General features: G+C 44.3%; 1 protein-coding gene across 6 annotated transcripts in view; it reads left to right on the top strand.

Moving 5' to 3' along the window:
• The first annotated feature begins 951 nt into the window (after positions 1–951).
• Armh3 (armadillo like helical domain containing 3) overlaps positions 952–17,775 on the top strand; it is a 216,845-nt gene continuing 200,021 nt past the window's right edge. Inside the window, exon 1 of one of the 6 annotated variants that reach the window (XM_006988208.4) lies at positions 952–1,097. The gene's annotated coding sequence lies outside the window, so the exon portion shown is untranslated. Of the gene's footprint in view, positions 1,141–16,452; positions 16,598–17,775 lie in introns of those variants that run through there. The other 5 variants (XM_076563193.1, XM_006988207.4, XM_076563191.1 and 2 more) reach the window with 5 other exon arrangements.

Genomic DNA, 17,775 nt, shown 5'->3' with positions numbered 1-17,775 from the left:
ATATACACCAGAATAAGGAATCTGATCCCATTACAGATGGTTGTGAGCCACCATGTGGTTGCTGGGAATTGAACTCAGGACCTCTGGAAGCACAGCCAATGCTCTTAACCACTAAGCCATCTCTCTAGCAGCTTCTATATATTTTCTTTGCCTGCCAGCCCCGCCTATCCTTTCTCTTGCCTTGCTGTTGGCCATTAATCTCTTATTAGACCATCAGGTGTGTTAGACAGGCCCAGTAACACAGCTTCAGAGTTAAACAAATGCAATACAAACAAAAGTAACACATCTTAAAATAATATTCTACAACAACAACAACAACTATTATTATTATTATTATTATTATTAGTAGTAGTAGTATATTTCTTCAAGACAGGATTTCTCTGTGTGTAGCCCTGGCTGTCCTGGAATTTGCTCTGTACACCAGGGTGTCCTGGAACTCACAGAGATCCACCTGCCTCCCAAGTGCTGAGATTAAAGTCGTGTGGCACCACCCCTTGGCCATACTCTTTATTTAATACAAGAGTTTCCAATATTTCACTTAAACCGCTGCAATATGCTGTGGTGGTGGCACAGGCCTTTAATTTCACACTCAGAAGGCAAAGACAGGCGGATCTCCGTTGTGATTTTGAGGACAGCCTGGTTTAAATTGCCTGTTCCAGGCCAGCCAAGGTTACACAGTGGAAGTTTGTTTAAAAAAAAAAAAAATTGAAGCAAACATTTCGCAACATATATCTTTCCAAGCTTTGCCAGTATTTTTAGAGGATACATTCATTTCTAGAGAGAACTGCTGAGTTCAGAGTCTTCCCTATTTAAAACAAAAACAAAAAAACAAAACCCTGAGAGAGCCGACTTAAAGCCAGCGGCCTTAAGCGAGGGCTAGTTTGCTCGCGATGTCTTTTGGGAGTTGTAGTCTTTGCGATGCTTGCTGGGAATCGTGGTCTGAATCTGTTTCAGGAAGCGGGCGTGGACCAACCTGAGGAGAGGAGGGTTTTAGGACCCGGCAGGGCACGGCGGACTAGGGCTAAGGGTCGGGGAGGTCGGGAGCGCGCCCGCGATTCCGGAGCAGTGGCGGCATTGCCGGAGTCGGGAGCGAGCAGGTTTGCGAGCAGCTGGGGTGCCGGAGGAGGAGCGGGGGGCCCGGTAAGCGGCGCGGGCCCAGCCGGCTCCCGGACCCTGGCCAGCCCCCGCGGGTCCGCCCTAGTAGGCCTGGACCCGGGGGCGGGGCCTGTACCTGCCGCGGGGACACCGGGGGGCCGGGGCCGGGGGAGGGCTGCAGCTGCCGGGGCTGCTCGCGGCGGGTGGGTCGGGCCTGGGGCCGCGGACCGGAGTGGCTTCGCTCCCCGCTGCTTTCGAACGCCTGCTACCGGCCTGGTCCTTCCCGTCGGAGGTCGCGCCGAGGCCTCCGGGCGGGCGGGGCGCTGACCTTTGACCCCAGCGCGGGGCTGACCCTAACCGGGTCGGCTCCCGGGGGAGAGCCGCTCCTCCTAGGGGGGCGGGTCCCTGCGAAGTGTTCCGACGCCCAGGATGGGTCGGGTCCTGCGCTCTTCTTTCTGCGCCCGACGGTCTTCAGCACCCACTTCACGCAGAGTTAATAACCCACTTTGCTGTCATGGGATAAGTGGGTGCAAGCCGGGAAACCCACCTCTTCCCTGGCGGGTGTGGCGAAGAAGGAGAAGAGTGACCGGGGAAGTGGAGGACCGCTGTCCCTGGCGAATGGGACAGTGGGTGGACACTTGAGCCATGTCCTAATACATGTTCCTGGACTATCGGGACCTCCACAGCTCGTTTTCAGAACATGTTTCAAACTTAAGAGCATTTTCCTGGTAAAACAGGGCAAGCATAGTGTTTAAACATGGTTTGTGTTAAAGCCACCATATGTAGCCCTGTATCTCTGGCTGGTTCGAAACTAGCTATGTAGACCAACCTAACCTCCAACTTGTAGAGGTCCTTTTGTGTTTCCCTTCCAAATGCTGTGATTTCAGTGTACCCCACCGTGCTAGGCTTCTCGATTGTCCATGACTTAGCAAAGAGTTCCTTGGAATTATCTTTGGTACGTTTTCGATTGGATATGTATGCATAGTCATTTTCATATGAAGGCTTTCAAGATAGCAGATCAAACAAGGGAGTTCTTATTCTTTTCTTAATGAATAAACAAGCCTTTAGCATGGTTTTATTATGACAGTCATTGTGCCTTGTCGTGTTTAATATTACTCTCAGCACTTAGGAGGTTGAAACAGGATGATTGCTGAGAATTTGAGGCCAGTCTGAGATACACATTGAGTTCAAGGCAAGCCTGAGAAGCTTAGTCCCAAGAGTTACCAAAAGTGAAAACAAACTCCAGACAACAACTCAAAGCTCAGAATTTGGGATGGAGAGACGGCTCAGAGGCTGAGCATTTACTGCTCTTTCAGGGGACCCTCGTTCAGTTTCTTGCTCCCACATTGGTTCCCAGCTCTCACACTAGGCAGCTCATAGCACATAGCCACTTGTAACTCCAGGTCCCCAGGATCTGACATCTTTGGCTTTTGAGGACACTGGCACTCTTGAACACATACAATGCACAGACACAAACACACATGTTAAGAAATATGGGCTGCAGAGATGGCTCAGTGGCTAAGAGCACTGGTTGCTCTTCTAGAGGACCTGGGTTCAATTCCCAGCACCCACATGGCAGCTACAACTGCCTGTAACTCCAGTTCCAGGGTCTGGACTGCAGGTACAGTATGCACACGCTGCACAGATACACATGCAGGTAAAACACGCAGACACATAAGCAAACAAAACAGTAACATGAAAGTGAGGAAAAATAACAAAACCAGGCCAGAATTTGGGGGTCCACACAGCACAGTTTAGGAATTCATAAAATTTGGAAACTATGACCAAATAAATTGATTCAGGGTATGTGAGGATGAGCTGTTGATTCAGCACACATTACTGAGCATTGGCTTAAACTGACAGCTTGGAATGGTATTTTTTTTCCAAGACAGGGTTTCTCTGTGTAGCCCTGGTTGTCCTGGATCTGTAGACCAGGCTGGCCCTGAACTCAGAGATCTGCCTGACTCTGCCTCATGAGTGCTGGGACTTAAGGTGTCTGCCACCACAGCCTGAACCATTTTTTAAAGAACAACCAGACATATTTGGACAAAGTTCCCTGGAGGTATGTGTTACAGATCTGTGAAAAGGCATTTGCACAGCATGAAGGGAAGCCTGTCATTGCCTCAGAAAGTCAGGAGACCTTTGTAGGAAGGTAATGAACTGTGTGCTGAAGGTTAAGTAGGAGCTTGCACAATAACGCTTTTGAGTTGGCGAAAAGAGCCTTTGTAAAGTGTGAAGGGGAAAAACCCAACACGGTGTTTATGTGGGGATCAAAATCATCCAGGACAGGATGTATGTTGGGGAATTGCCTGCAGGTGAGATTGAGGAGGGTGGGGAAGCCACTGACACTTTAAAAATTAATTTATTATTTCATGTGTATGTACCTCATGTGTACCTGCTGCTTGCATAGGCCAGAAGAGGGCATCACATCCCTTGTAACTGGAGCTATAGATGGCTGTGAGCTGCCACGTGGGTACTGGGAATTGAGGCCTGGTCCTCTGCAAGAGGACTCAATTCTTACCAGCTGAGCCATCTCTCCAGCCCTGTAACATGTCTAGAGAATAACGGAAGTGCAGATTAGAAGGACAGACAATGAAAGACAAGACCAGAGTTGTTACAGTTGAGTAAGAATTAGACTAACTTGGCTGTGGTAAGGAAGAGAACAGAATGGATTTTAGAAATAGTTCTGAGACAGATGCAGTGTGACCAGGAAGAGAGTGGACTAAGGTTTTTTAACTCCAGGGATGCTGTGGATGAGATTTCATTTACTAGGAATTGGATATGACCAGCAGTCTGTATTTTAGGATACAGAAAACGTTATTCTCTCCCGTTCTGGCTTTCAAACCCAGGACCTTGTTTATAAGGGGCAAATGCTTCACCACTATGGTATATATTCCTGAACAGAACAGACTTATAAAAATTGGGTGGCTATGAGTACCAGGGCAAACAGTGGAGTGACAGCCTTCAAAGCATGGCCCTGTGCACTTGGTTGGTCTGGTAGTGCCCTTGGGCCCTGGCACAGACATCATCAGCCCCAGTCTCAGTTCTCACCACAGCAGTTTACAAGGATGTCTTTCCAAACTCTAAAGAAGTCAAGAACCTTTGATTCCCCCTTTTGGAGCCAGAGGTGTAAGGAAAACCTGACCATAGAACTAACAGAACAGAAACCTGTAGCCACAGTAAAAAAAATAATACATTTTGCAAAAGTAGCTTGTAAAAATAAATGCCAGCCTTCAGAAAACAAAAAATCAGCAAGTGCTAAGAAATGGGAGAAACAGATTTAACATAGTCCCCAGAATGTCTAATTCTCAACAACAAATTATAAAAACATCTAGAGAAACAAGACAAAAACCATCTATGAAGAAGCCCAAACAATATGATTATTACTGAAAGATGTTATATCAATCTAACCACTCTAAAAAACACAGGAAGCCATTGACAGCTAAAGGAAATGCACGAGCAAAAGGAAGATACTAACACATAGACATTATGAAAAGGGGAGCTGGAGAGATGGCTCAGAGGTTAAGAGCCCTGGCTGCTCTTCCAGAGGTCCCAGGTTCAATTCCCAGCAACCACATGGTGGCTCACAACCATCTGTAATGGGATCTGGTGCCCTCTGCTGGCCTGCAGACAGAACACTGTGTACATGATAAAGAAACAAATCTTTAAAGAAAAAATTGGATGGCTATGGAAGAAATTAGTTGGGCCTGGTATTGAGGTCAGGCTGCTTGTGGGGTGTACAGGGGTAGGGTTCGTAGGCAGCTGCTATATAGATGCTAAATAACTTGGCAATAGCCTTGAGTGAAGAAGACATTTGTGGGAAATAAATCATGACGGGGAACTACTTGTTTATTAGGAAGTATCAGTATGTGTAGCTTTTGTTTGTTTGGCTTTGTTTTTTGAGGCAGGATCTCACTGTGTAGCCTTGGCTGTCCTGGAACTCACTGTGTAGTTCAGGCTAGTTTCGAACTCACAGAAACCTGCTTGCCTCTACCTTCCAAGTGCCAGATTTAAAGAGTGCCCAGCCCAATATGTATCTTTTTCTACATAATGTAAGGTAGGTTCCCAAGGCAGAGATAATTTTGTGATGTTTTGGTATCTTTTGTCTTATACTGTACTTGTATTAGAGTAAAGTCTATCTTTTTTTTGGTTGGTTTGTTTGTTTTTGTTTTTCTGAGACAGGGGTTCTCTGTGTAGCCCTGGTTGTCCTGGAACTCATTCTGTTAGACCAGGGTGGTCTCAAACTCAGAGATCCACTTGCTTTTGCCTCCTGAGTGTTGAGATTAAAGGCTTGAACCACCACACCTGGCTTTTTTTTTTTTTTTTTTTTTTAAATAAGACCTAGTCTCTCTCACTGGCCTGGAACTAGCCGAATGAGCCTTGGCATCCGCACTGCCTTCCTCAGTGTGGAGAATCACTAAGCCCAGCTTGTTGTTGTTTTGATGTAAGGTTCTGGCCAATAAACTTGGGGCCTCACACTTGCAAGGCAAACCCTTTCTATCAGAGCCATCCTCTGAGAGCCTCTTCAAGTTCATTGTGTTTATTTATTATCGTTATGTGCACTTGTGTGCCTAATGGAGGCCGGAAGAGGATGTTGCCTGTCCTGCTCTGTCACTGCCCTATTCCCTTGAGTGTAGCTGAAGTTTTCTCTGGTCCTGCCCAGCCCCACAGGCCCTGGCACAGCGCTTATAAAATAATCACTCAGAAGCTTATATTAATTAAAAATGCTCAGCCATTAGCTCAGGTCTACCACTGACTAGCTCTTATTTATTAATTTTTTTTTTTTTTTTTTTTTTCGAGATAGGGTTTCTCTGTGTAGCTTTGCGCCTTTCCTGGAACTCACTCTGTAGACCAGGCTGGCCTCGAACTCACAGAGATCCGCCTGGCTCTGCCTCCCAAGTGCTGGGATTAAAGGCATGCGCCACCACCGCCTGGCTTAGCTCTTTATATATTTAAACTCAGCCCGTTTCTGTTCATCTGTATGTTACCACCTGTTCCATAGCTTTACCTGTGTGCCATTACATGCTGCTCCCTCAACGGTGGGCTGGTGTCTCCTGACTCAGCCTTCCCCTTCCCAGAATTCTCCTTGTCTGTTTATCCCGCCTATACTTCCTGCCTGGCTATTGGCCAATCAGCCTTTTATTTATCAACCAACCAGAGCAACTCACATTCACAGCAAACAGAGCGACATCCACAGCACTTGAGACAGGGTCTTTCATTGAATGTAGAACTAGGTTGGCAGCCGGCAAGTCTCAGTGATCCTTCTGACTTTGTCCTTCACAGTGCTGGGGTTGTATGTGTGTATGTGTGGCCTCATGATTTTTATTTGAGTGCTGGGGATTTGAACTCAGATTCTCATGCCCACTGAACCATCTTTCCAGGGACCTCCACCTTTTGAAATCTTGTTTGTTTGTTTTCTGAAGCAGGGCCTCATGTTTCCTAGATTGCTGGTGAAACTTGTTACATAAGGATATAGACCTTGAACTTCTTTAAAAATTATTTTTATTTTTTATTTATGTGTATGTATGTGCCCTAGGAGGTGAGAGAGGTGTTGGCTCCCTGAAGCTGGAACTCCAGGTAGTTGTGAGCTCCTTTCTTTCATCCCCCACCCCGGCCCCCAGCGTCAGAGATGGAACCCAGGGCCTGATGCATACTAGGCAGGAACATTTCCATGCAGCTGCATCCTCAGCCCTGTAGTTTTCATGTTATCTCTAGGTGGCTGCTCTTCAGGAACTTATACTGTTCAACAGAAAGGAAATGAGAAGAGTAGTGGGCCGGGCGATGGTGGCGCATGCTTTTAATCCCAGCACTAGGGAGGCAGAGGCAGGCGGATCTCTGTGAGTGTCGAGGTCAGCCTGGTCTACAGAGTGAATTCCAGGAAAGGCGCAAAGCTACACAGAGAAACCCTGTCTTGAAAAACAAAACAAAACAAACTCTCTCTCTCTCTCTCTCTCTCTCTCTCTCTCTCTCTATATATATATATATATATATATATATATATATATATGGCTGGAGAGATGGCTCAGAGGTTAAGAGCACTGGCTACTCTTCCAGAGGTCCTGAGTTCAGTTCTCAGCAACCACATGGTGGCTCCCAACCATCTGTAATGAGATCTGGTGCCCTCTTCTGGCCTGCAGTCATACATGCTGTATACATAATAAATAAATAAATAAATCTTTAAAAAAAAAGAAGAGTGGCATTGTAATGTTTGAGGAAGTTCAGAGTTTGAGCAGGAGATCACAGTTTTAATTTACAAGAGGTGCCTGCTTAAGAAGAGCATTTCAAGATGATTTTCAGTATGCGAGACGGCAGAAAAGTGTAGTTTTCAGTCAGAATTTCCTGAAATGCTGTCAATTTGGAGTTTGTTCCTCCTTTTGAAGGTATAGGTGTCTTTTTTTTGGGGGGGGGGAGTCAGGTCTTTTATTTATTTATTTAAAAATTACACTCATGATATTAATTATATTTGTGGTATTCATTGATTACATTCGCAGTATTCACTCAATAACTATATGATATTCATTAATTACATTAATTGTATTGATTTATTACATTCATGATATTATATCTTGATACTACTGTCTGTTTGTGGGGCCTTTCCATCACACAAAACAGAGGTTCTGCACTTAGGAAATCATTGTTAAGTCAGGTCTTATGAAGGTCAGCATCGCTTCTTGTGTAGGATAACTTGAAAGAGATTAGGAGGTGGTTATGGTTATATAATCACCACCACCACCACCACCACCACCACCACCACCACCACCACCACCACCACCACCACCACCACCACCACCACGACCACCACCACCACCACCACCACCACCCCTTTTCTTTTTCTTTTTCTTTTTTTTTTTGGTTTTTCAAGACAGGGTTTCTCTGTATAGCTTTGGAGCCTTTCTTGGAATTCACTCTGTAGCCCAGCCTGCCCTCGAACTCACAAATATCCATCTGGCTCTGCCTCCTCAGTGCTGGAACTAAAGGAGTGCACCACCACTGCCCAGCTCTTGTTTTGATTTTTTTTGAGACAGGGTTTCTCTGTGTAGCCCTCATTGTCCTGGAACTCACTCTGTAGACTAGGCTGGCTTTGACCTCACAGAGATCTTGCCTCTGCCTCCCAAGTGCTGGGATCAAAGCTGTGCACCACCACCGCCCAGCCTTGTTTTTGTTTTTTGAGACAAGGTTTTTCTTCATAGCCCTTGCTGTCCTGGAACTTGGATCCTACTGCTTCTGTCTCCCAAGTGCTGGGATAAATGCCCAGCTTATATATAAACCTCTTTATCTGCATTGTGGGACCAGACAGTTTAATAAGTATGATGGAGATCAGATTTGTGTGTGTGTGTGTGTGTGTGTGTGTGTGTGTGTGTGTGTGTGTGTGTGTCTGAGTCTTGGACACAACATCTTACCACTGAGCTAAATCTATAGCCGTAATTCACTTCTTTTTAGATAGTCCACCCGTGGTAAGTGTAGACTGTGCCTGATAGAGGTGTAGTAAGTCATAGGTTTTGCTGTTGTTAGCTGCTCTTGGGACAATCTCTCTGTTACTTCTGCTTTTATTTACTTGATGTGTGTATGTGTGTGGGTACTCACGTGCCATGGCTTGCATGTGGAGGTCAGAGGACAACTTTCTGGGATTGGTTTTTTTCTTCCTACCATGGGGAGTCCCTGGGATTGAACTCAGGCCCTCAGGAGTTGATTGGCAGGAGGCACAATTACCCCACTGAGCCCTCTTGCTATCCTATACTTTTGCTTTTAAATACAGACTAAACACAGTCTGAGGTAAGTAATGCTTTTAGCACACATGAAATTTGGACATTGGCATATATTGGTTCCTGTGCTTTCTTAATCTGCTTCTGTCCTAATCTAGAAAACAGAGATGACAGTTTTCAAGTGCTTCTTGAGCTGGTAGATTTTGGATAAAGTGGGAATGTTGATATTGTAGATTAGTTTGGACTTAGAATTATAACTTTAAGGGCTGAAGATGCTGCTCAGTTGTAGAGTGCTTGTGTGTATTCAAAGTCCTGTATTCAGTTTTGTTTCGTTTTTTGGTTTTCAGAGGCAAGGTTTCTCTATATAACAGTCCTGGCTGTCCTGGCGCTCACTCTGTAGACCAGGCTGGCTTTGAACTCACAGAGATCTGCCTGCCTCTGCTCCCCAAGTGCTTGGTTTAAAGTTGTTCACCACCACCACCTGGCTTCTGTGTTCAGTTTTAGGCAATGCCCATTCTGTAAGGTTGTAACTCACTCAGTCTGGTTTTTAATAATTTACTAGATCCTAGCATCTGATTTTCTGTACTCACAACACATTCTTTTTTTTATATATATATATTTTATTTTACAATGCCATTCAGTTCTACATATCAGCTATGGGTTCCCCTATTCTCCCCCCTCCCACCCCTCCCCTTACCCCCAGCCTACCCTCCATTCCCACCTCCTCCAGGACAAGTCCTCCCCCGAGGACTTCGATCAACCTGGTAGACTCAGTCCAGGGAGGTCCAGTCCCTTCCTCCCAGACTGAGCCAAGTGTCCCTGCATAAGCTCCAGGTTTCAAACAGCCAACTCATGCAATGAGCACAGGACTTGGTCCCACTGCCTAGTTGCCTCCCAAACTGATCAAGCCAATCAACTGTCTCACCTATTCAGAGGGCCTGATCCAGCTGGGGGCCCCTCAGCCTTTGGTTCATAGTTCATGTGTTTCCATTCATTTGGCTATTTTTTTTCAATAATTGAGTAAAACTGAAATTTATTATAAGCCACAGTCGTCCTAGGGACCTCCATGCTATATATATAGCCTCTATGGTTCTATGGGTTGTGGTCTGATTGTTCTTTATTTTATATCTAGAATCCACCTATGAGTGAGTACATACCATAACTGTCTTTCTGGGTTTGGGTTACCTCACTCAGGATGATTTTTTCTAGTTCCATCCATTTGCCTGCAAATTTCATGCTTTCATTGTTTTTCTCTGCTGAGTAGTATTCCATTGTGTATATGTACCACATTTTTTTCATCCATTCTTCCGTTGATGGGCATCTAGGTTGTTTCCAGGTTCTGGCTATTACAAATAGTGCTGCTATGAACATAGCTGAGCATGTATCTTTATGGTATAAATCAGCATTCCTTGGGTATATGCCCAAGAGTGGGATGGCTGGGTCTTGAGGTAGTTCAATTCCTAGTTTTCTGAGAAACCGCCATACTGATTTCCACAGTGGTTGTACAAGCTTGCATTCCCACCAACAGTGGAGGAGTGTTCCCTTTGCTCCACATCCTCTCCAACATTGGTTGTCATTGGTGTTTTTGATCGTAGCCATTCTAACAGGTGTAAGGTGGTATCTCAGAGTCGTTTTGATTTGCATTTCTCTGATGATTAAGGATGTTGAGCATTTCTTTAAATGTCTTTCAGCCATTCTCACAACACATTCTTACCTATATTTTATTTATTCATTATATTTGTGTGTGTCTCTGGCTGCACTCATGCTGTAGGGTACTTGTGGAGTCAGGACCCCCATGTGGATGTTGGGCATCCAGCTCGGCGTCAGGCTCTACTGCAGGTCCCTTCCTCACTGAGCCATCGCTTGACCACGCACAAGACATTCTGATAGAGAACGTCTAGTGTCTTTACCATTGGCCAGCTCTGCTATTTTAGGCAAAGTAAAATTCATATAAAATTCTGGCAGTAGTACCTGTGTTATCTGATGATTGTGAAGCATAAATGCAGAGTATTTAAAGCGTGGAGAGTAGAGGCAAGTGCACAGTAAGTTCTCAGTAGTGTTGTGTGCCGGGGTATATCTCCTCCCACCGAGTGGAAGCAGCGCTGAGGATGAGGGTGACTGAGGATGAGTTAAAAGAAGAACAGTGACAGTGAAGAGGAGTTCTGTCCTGGGCTCTGTGAAGGGCGTCAGGGAGACGCTTCGGGAATGCAGGCCTGCTCTGCCTTCAGTTTGAAGAAAGACTTGCAGTAACCAGCAGTAAAGAGCTGGCTGGTTAGCTCATCTGGTTAGTGTGGTGCAGATAGCATTAGAGATGGAGTAGAACAGAAGAGGTTCCATACTTGTTTCCAGCCTTTGGGCTACAAGGGGGGACCTGTTGTCCATGATAGTAAGAGAGCCTGTGCCAAGGAGTCACGCGAAAGCTAGCCGAGGCCTTAGGCTTTCCCATGGAAGAAGGTAGCTTGAGAAGGAAGAGTTGCATGCCCAGGTAGAAAAGCTTCCATTTTCTTAGTGATATAGGCCAGTGAGTGTGGTAGGTCCTACAGAAGGGTGGAGGAAGCAGGTAACCAGACCTTTCTTTAGTCTTAGTTAGGGACAGAACCCAGGGCCTCTTTGGAATGGGATGTAGCCAGGCAAAGTCTACACCCCTGGCTCTGCCTAAATACACACACACACACACACACACACACACACACACACACACACACACAATTTTTAAACCCTTTTATCTGTAGTAACCAGGAAGCTTTTTTGAGAGCCAGGTTAGGAGTTTGTTTTTGGCTTGTTATAAATGTGCTCTCTTTCTTAGGTATTGGGTGAATGGCTCATGGCAAAATTGTCTTCCGTGAGATCCACTGACTTGGAGTGATTGTTAAAAATGGCCACGAAAAGTTAAATTTGCTGAACTTTGTTTTGTTTGTGTTTTGAGACAGGGTCTTGACACGTAGCTCAGGTTGGTCTTGACCTGGCAAGTGACTGACCCTCCTGTTTCTGCCTCCTGAATGTTGCCATTATAGACACACGCTATAACACCTGGTGTTCTGTGTACATGTGCCCGTGTGTGCAGGTGTGGATGCCAGACATTGATTTTGATACTTTTTGATATAGGTCTCCCTACCACTTGTCGGGGACTATTGGGGTCCAGCCCCTAATAGTCTCCTTTCCAGGGTCCACAGAAGAATCTATCAACCAGCTGAGAATCTATTCTTTAAGGTCGGCAAATCAATCTACGCACGCAGAGTTCTTTGGTCCATTCGCTTTAATCCTCTCTCTCGTCCCTTGCTTTACAGTTATATATCTCCCATGAATCACAATCCTCCCCTCCACCCAGGACACTCAGCCTGAACTTCCTCAGGCAGTGATTGTCCACTATCAGGATCAAATGGAGGGGTGATAAGAATCACAAAGAGGGGCACTAGTTGTTAATTACCATTTGCGACCCAAAGGGGAAGTGACTAATGAATTAACTAAAGGCTAAATACAGGTAATATCTAAGAAGAGGGATCTTATGTGCACAACTATAATCTTAAATGTGTTTGGTAAAAGATGTTAAAAATCTATAAGTTGCTAGGTCAATGGGAGAAAATAAAACTGTCTTATTTTTTCCTGTGGCTCCTGTCTGTCCAAGTTGTTTGCCATTTTTCTGCAGGGTGGGGGAAAGTGTGCTCAGTCTCTAGGCAACCTGTGTACAGGTAGATAGATGCCTCTGGTGATAGTTAAAGGGAGATCTGGAACTGGAGGTAAGATTTGGGAAAGGAGGAAGTTAAGCTTAATTGGCACATCCACCAGGCCTTCTCAAACAGGTAGCCTGGATGCTTAAGTCTGTTCTATAGAGTACAGAGGTATCTCTGATAAGGTACTCCGGTGATGGACCTGGCCGGATGCTACCAATAGTGATAATTACAGGGAGGCTTGAACTGGGAGTTCTGGATGAGCATAGCTGTTAGCACAGAAGGTTATCTAAATATTCCTAGAAGTGGTTAGGTAAGTAGTTAGAGGTCTATAAAGTTAGTAAGGCTGTAAGAAAGGAGGGGTCTGAGCTAAATTGTGTAAAGCTATTACTTAATGTCTACCTGACCTAGGCGGTGTCCCCTTGTGGAATTTACCTTAAGTCAGGAGACTCGCCTGTGGGTTGTTATCACTGTTAATCCTCGGAAATTGGGTGAAATTTCCTTAGTCCTTGAAAGTGGCTAGGGGGGATATCTGATTCCAGAGAAAGCCTTTCCTGAGGCTGTTCTCCAAATGCCTGGAATGTGTATGTCTAGAGAGTGATCAGTCCACATTGTTAGCCCTTCTTAGGGAAAAATCAATTGGGAAAACTATGAAGGCACACATGATTTCCATAACAGAATACAGCTGATATATAACAAGCCAAGTAACACCAAAAACTCCTTGGGATTTGGCTTCCTCTGGAGGAATTCCTTGATCCCTCCAGGTAGTGACTTTGCCATAACCAGCTGAGTTCTTATGATCGATTCCTGCGGCCCGCAGCACCCACTGAATGTGAAATTTAGTGATGAGCTTCGCTGGCTGGCTGTTAACCTCCCAATGTTGGGAGTACAGATGCTTAAGCTCATTATGTAGCTGAGGATGATCCTGAACTCTTGATTTTCTTGCCCCCCACCTCATTAATGCTGGGATTACAAGCATGTGCCCCAAAGGCCAGGTAGAAGAGTGGTTCTCAAGCTTTAGAATTGCTTCGAGTAGGATTGGTTAACTCTGTTATTGTTGGCGTATTGGGGTGGGTACTTCTTTGTTGGAGGTTTCCTGTACATTGTAGGATGCTTAGCAGTACCCCTGGCCTCTACCTGGTGGATTTTATTGGTATTTCTCCTGGTTGGAACAACCAAAAATGTCTCTAGACATCGACAAATGTCCTGTGGGGGCAGTTAGAAACTACTGACCTGAAGTGATTGTTAAAAACCTAGGACCTTCACGCCCAGCTGGGTGTGGTGTCCCATGCCTTTAATCCCAAAACTTGGGAGACAGAAGCAGGTGGACCTCTGTGAGTTCTAGGCCAGCCTGGTTTATGTAGTAAAGTTCAGGATAGCCAGGACTGCATAGAGAGACCCTATTTCAACAAACAAACAAAAAATGTAGACTGTAGTCAGACGTTCTTTGGACTGCCTGCCACAAAATAATGACACAGAGTCTTATTAATTATGAAAGTTTGGCCTTTAGCTTAGGCAGGTCCCAACTAGCTCTTATAACTTAAATTAACCTGTTTCTATTAATCTGTGTTCTGCCATTTGGCTTTTTACCTCTTCTCCATTCTGTGTGTCCAACTTCCTTTATGTCTTGGAGTATCCTGCATGCCTAGATTACTGCTCCCCCCCCCCCCCCCCCCCCCCCCCCCCCCCCCCCCCCGCCCATCCTCTTTCTGCCCAGAATTCCCACTTGACCTCTCCTGCTGCCTAGCTATTGGCTGTTCAGCTTTTTATTAAACCAATTGTAGTGACACATCTTTATACAATGTACAAATATCCTGCAACATTTCCCCATTTTTGCTAAATAAAAAAGAAAGGGTTTAACTTTAAGATAGTAAAACTATATAAGATAAGACCAAGTATCGCTGGGTGGCGGTGGCACACGCCTTTAATCCCAGTACTCCGGAGGCAGAGGCAGGCGGATATCTGCGAGTTCGAGGCCAACCTGGGCTACAGAGCAAGATCCAGGAAAGGCGCAAAGCTACACAGAGAAACCCTGTCTCGAAAAACCAAAAAAAAAAAAAAAAAAAAGAACAAGTATCAAAGTATCAAGTAAGGATTACATTCACAGCATCCAGTCCATTTGTATTTGGCAAATTCAAAGAATTACTATATATATCCTATCTTGATAAGTTCAGAGTGTTTTTGTTTGTTTGTTTGTTTTTTTCAAGACAGGGTTTCTCTGTATAGCTTTGCACCTTTCCTGGATCTATCATATTATCACCCTAAAAATACCTTTTTTGGCCTTAAAACATTTTCTTAGATTAAACAACTTTAACTTTTATGTCTCTTAACTTTATAAACTTGACATCTTTTGTAAGTTTCTTTTCTGATGTTGGTAGCAAAGAAAACGGTATAATTATCTGGTCTTCAACCTCATCAGAGACTCAAGATGGATAAACTGTTACCTGAGTAAACAGAAGTGCAGAGCAAGCAACTTCCAAAGCTATAGAAATCACAGACATCTGGTTGCCTGGACAGTCCCCAAAGGTCCCTCTGCAGCGTTGGAGGATCCATCTTTGGCCTGCAGGCCCAGAATATCTGATAGATGTATCTGTGAAGCAGGAATTTTGGAGGACTGTCCTACCTTGTCTTGGCAAAGTTTTGGCAGTAGCCTTTTGTGTCCTGCTTGTCCAATTTGGACAGCATACTGTCAGCAGTAGAGGCAAGGGCAGTTACTTACCCAATGGCTAACTTTGCCATAAGCAAAAACAAACTCCATACAGAGGTTTTTCAGTGCCCATCATCTTCTTTGAAGTAGATTGGTGCTGCCAGAAGCAGAAGTATCCCACTGTCATGAGAAGCCTATGCTATTAAAACAACTTAGATTCCATATTTTGTAGGTCTCTGAAGTGGTTGAAGACCACCTATTTATCTAAAATATATCTCTGTTTGACCTTGGAAACATACCTAAGATGTTTGATTACTATAGATGACTAACTACTAACCTGTATTTCTTTTTTTTTTTAATTAATTTATTTTTATTTTATGTACATTGGTGTTTGCATGTATATCTGTGTGAGGATGTTGGGTCCCCTGTGACAGGAGTTACAGACAGTTGTCAGCTGCCATGTGGGTTCTGGAACTTGAACCCAAGTCCTCTAGAAGAGCAGCCAGTGCTCTTAACCATTAAGCCATCTAGCCAGCACCTGTATTTTATTTTAAAATTTTAATATGTGTTTCTTTTTTTTTTAACTTTTTTTTTTTACTTTTTTTTAAAGGTTTATTTATTTATTATTATGTATACAGTGTTCTACCTGCACATATCCCTGCAGGCCAGAAGAGGGCACCAGAGCTCATTACAGATGGTTGTGAGCCACCATGTGGTTGCTGGGAATTGAACTCAGGACCTTTGGAAGAGCAATCAGTGTTCTTAACCTCTGAGCCATCTCTCCAGCCCCCTAATATGTGTTTCTTAATTATCCCTTTTTTTTTTTTTTTTTTTAAAGAGGGTCAGAGTGATGTAGAACCCAGAGCATCAAGAGTCTTCCATTTCGCTGGGTGGTGGTTTTGCACGCCTTTATTATTTTTTTTAATAATTTATTTAACTTTATTTAATGTGCATTGGTGTGAAGATGTCAGATCCCAGGGAACTGGAGTTACAGACAGTTGTTAGCTGCATGTGGGTGCTGGGAATTGAACCTGGGTTCTCTGGAAGAGCAGCCCGTGCTCTTAATCGCTGAGCCATCTCTCTGGCCCCCTTAATTATCCTTAATAGTTTATAATAATAGCTTTCAAGGACTAGAACTTTACATTACATTTTTTAAGTGAATTGCATAGGTACAATACCTTACAGTATGTTGTACCAAAAACAAACTTAAATTTGTATCAATACAAAAATCCATACTAATATAAAATATTTGAGATTAATAGTTTCTTTTTAGTTTAAAAGTACATTCAGTAATCTACCCTTTTATTTATCTTTCCCATACCCTCCTTTTTCTTTTCAGAAAGAGATCCTTGAATCCAATCTCCTTTGCCTAGTTTCCTCCCTTACTGTGTCCAGTAACAATTTGCAGCCAACCCAACTAAATGATGATAAACATCCATAACCCATTGAATGACCAAAAACTACCCACCCTACCTCTTTGGAATGTAGGTATCATGTTCTTAAAATTACTTCCTGATGTTTGGAGGCAATGACATCTTTAGGGGGTCCTGAGAAAATTCAGATAATGGTCAAGTCCTGGGACAGCTAGCTGTATTGTTTGTTGTCCAGTCTCTGTGTAGTGGGAAGGTGCAGGGCTTAACTGAAGTCCTGGCTGGACTAGTCTGTGAGGCTGGACCGTCTCATTTAGTAGCTTTGAAGTTGTTCTGGATGCAGATTTTTGAGGAAACTGCAACAGAGGCATTCTTTGGGGCTGGATCACCTGGGCTACTTGTCTTCTTTGGTGTCTGCTCCTTTTTGTTTTTTTTGGCTTTGTTTTGTTTTTTTTCAAGACAGGGTTTCTCTGTGTCGTTTTTTTTGGTGCCTGTCCTGGATCTCACTCTGTAGACCAGGCTGGCCTCGAACTCACAGAGATCCGCCTGCCTCTGCCTCCCGAGTGCTGGGATTAAATGCGTGCGCCACCACTGCCTAGCTCACACAAACTTTTAAAGGTGACATACATACCTGCATTAACACAAGTATGGAATGTGCAGTGTGCACAAGTCAGTTAAAGATTTTTTTTGTTACATGTTTTGAGTAGGTAAAAGGCATCTGTCAACTTTGTAAGTCCATTTGGACTGCATAACCAAACTGTAATATAAATCTCCATCCATACCATGTGAAAGGATGGCATGTAATAATAAGTCATGAGGACTCTGTAGCCAACAAGATTTACCATGTCTCATCCAGTCTCAGAGCTGTACCCATAGTAGAGGGATCAGCATCTGTGTTACCTGTTTTGTTTTTCATTGTCTCTTCCTTCATGTCTGCATCCAAGATTTTTGGGAGCTCTTCCCTGATCAAATCTCATCTTTATTTCTCATCTTTATTAATTTTGAAGGAATCCGTAACTTTTTGTTTCCTGTGGAAACAAAGGCATAAACTCTTCCCCAACACAACACATTTTCTGACTTCCATTCTAAAATTAAGACATCCTTAAACTATATAGGCTGGTGGCCAGGTGGTGGTGGTGGTGGTGGTGGTGGTGGTGGTGGTGGTGGTGGTGCACGCCTTTAGTCCCAGCACTCGGGAGGCAGAGCCAAGCTGATCTCTGTGAGTTCAAGGCCAGCCTGGTCTACAGAGCGAGAGTCAGGACAGGCACTAAAACTACACAGAGAAACCCTGC

Source organism: Peromyscus maniculatus, chromosome 1, assembly GCF_049852395.1.
Source record: "Peromyscus maniculatus bairdii isolate BWxNUB_F1_BW_parent chromosome 1, HU_Pman_BW_mat_3.1, whole genome shotgun sequence".
Lineage (NCBI taxonomy): Eukaryota > Metazoa > Chordata > Mammalia > Rodentia > Cricetidae > Peromyscus > Peromyscus maniculatus.
This window is presented reverse-complemented; position numbering and strand designations above follow the sequence as displayed.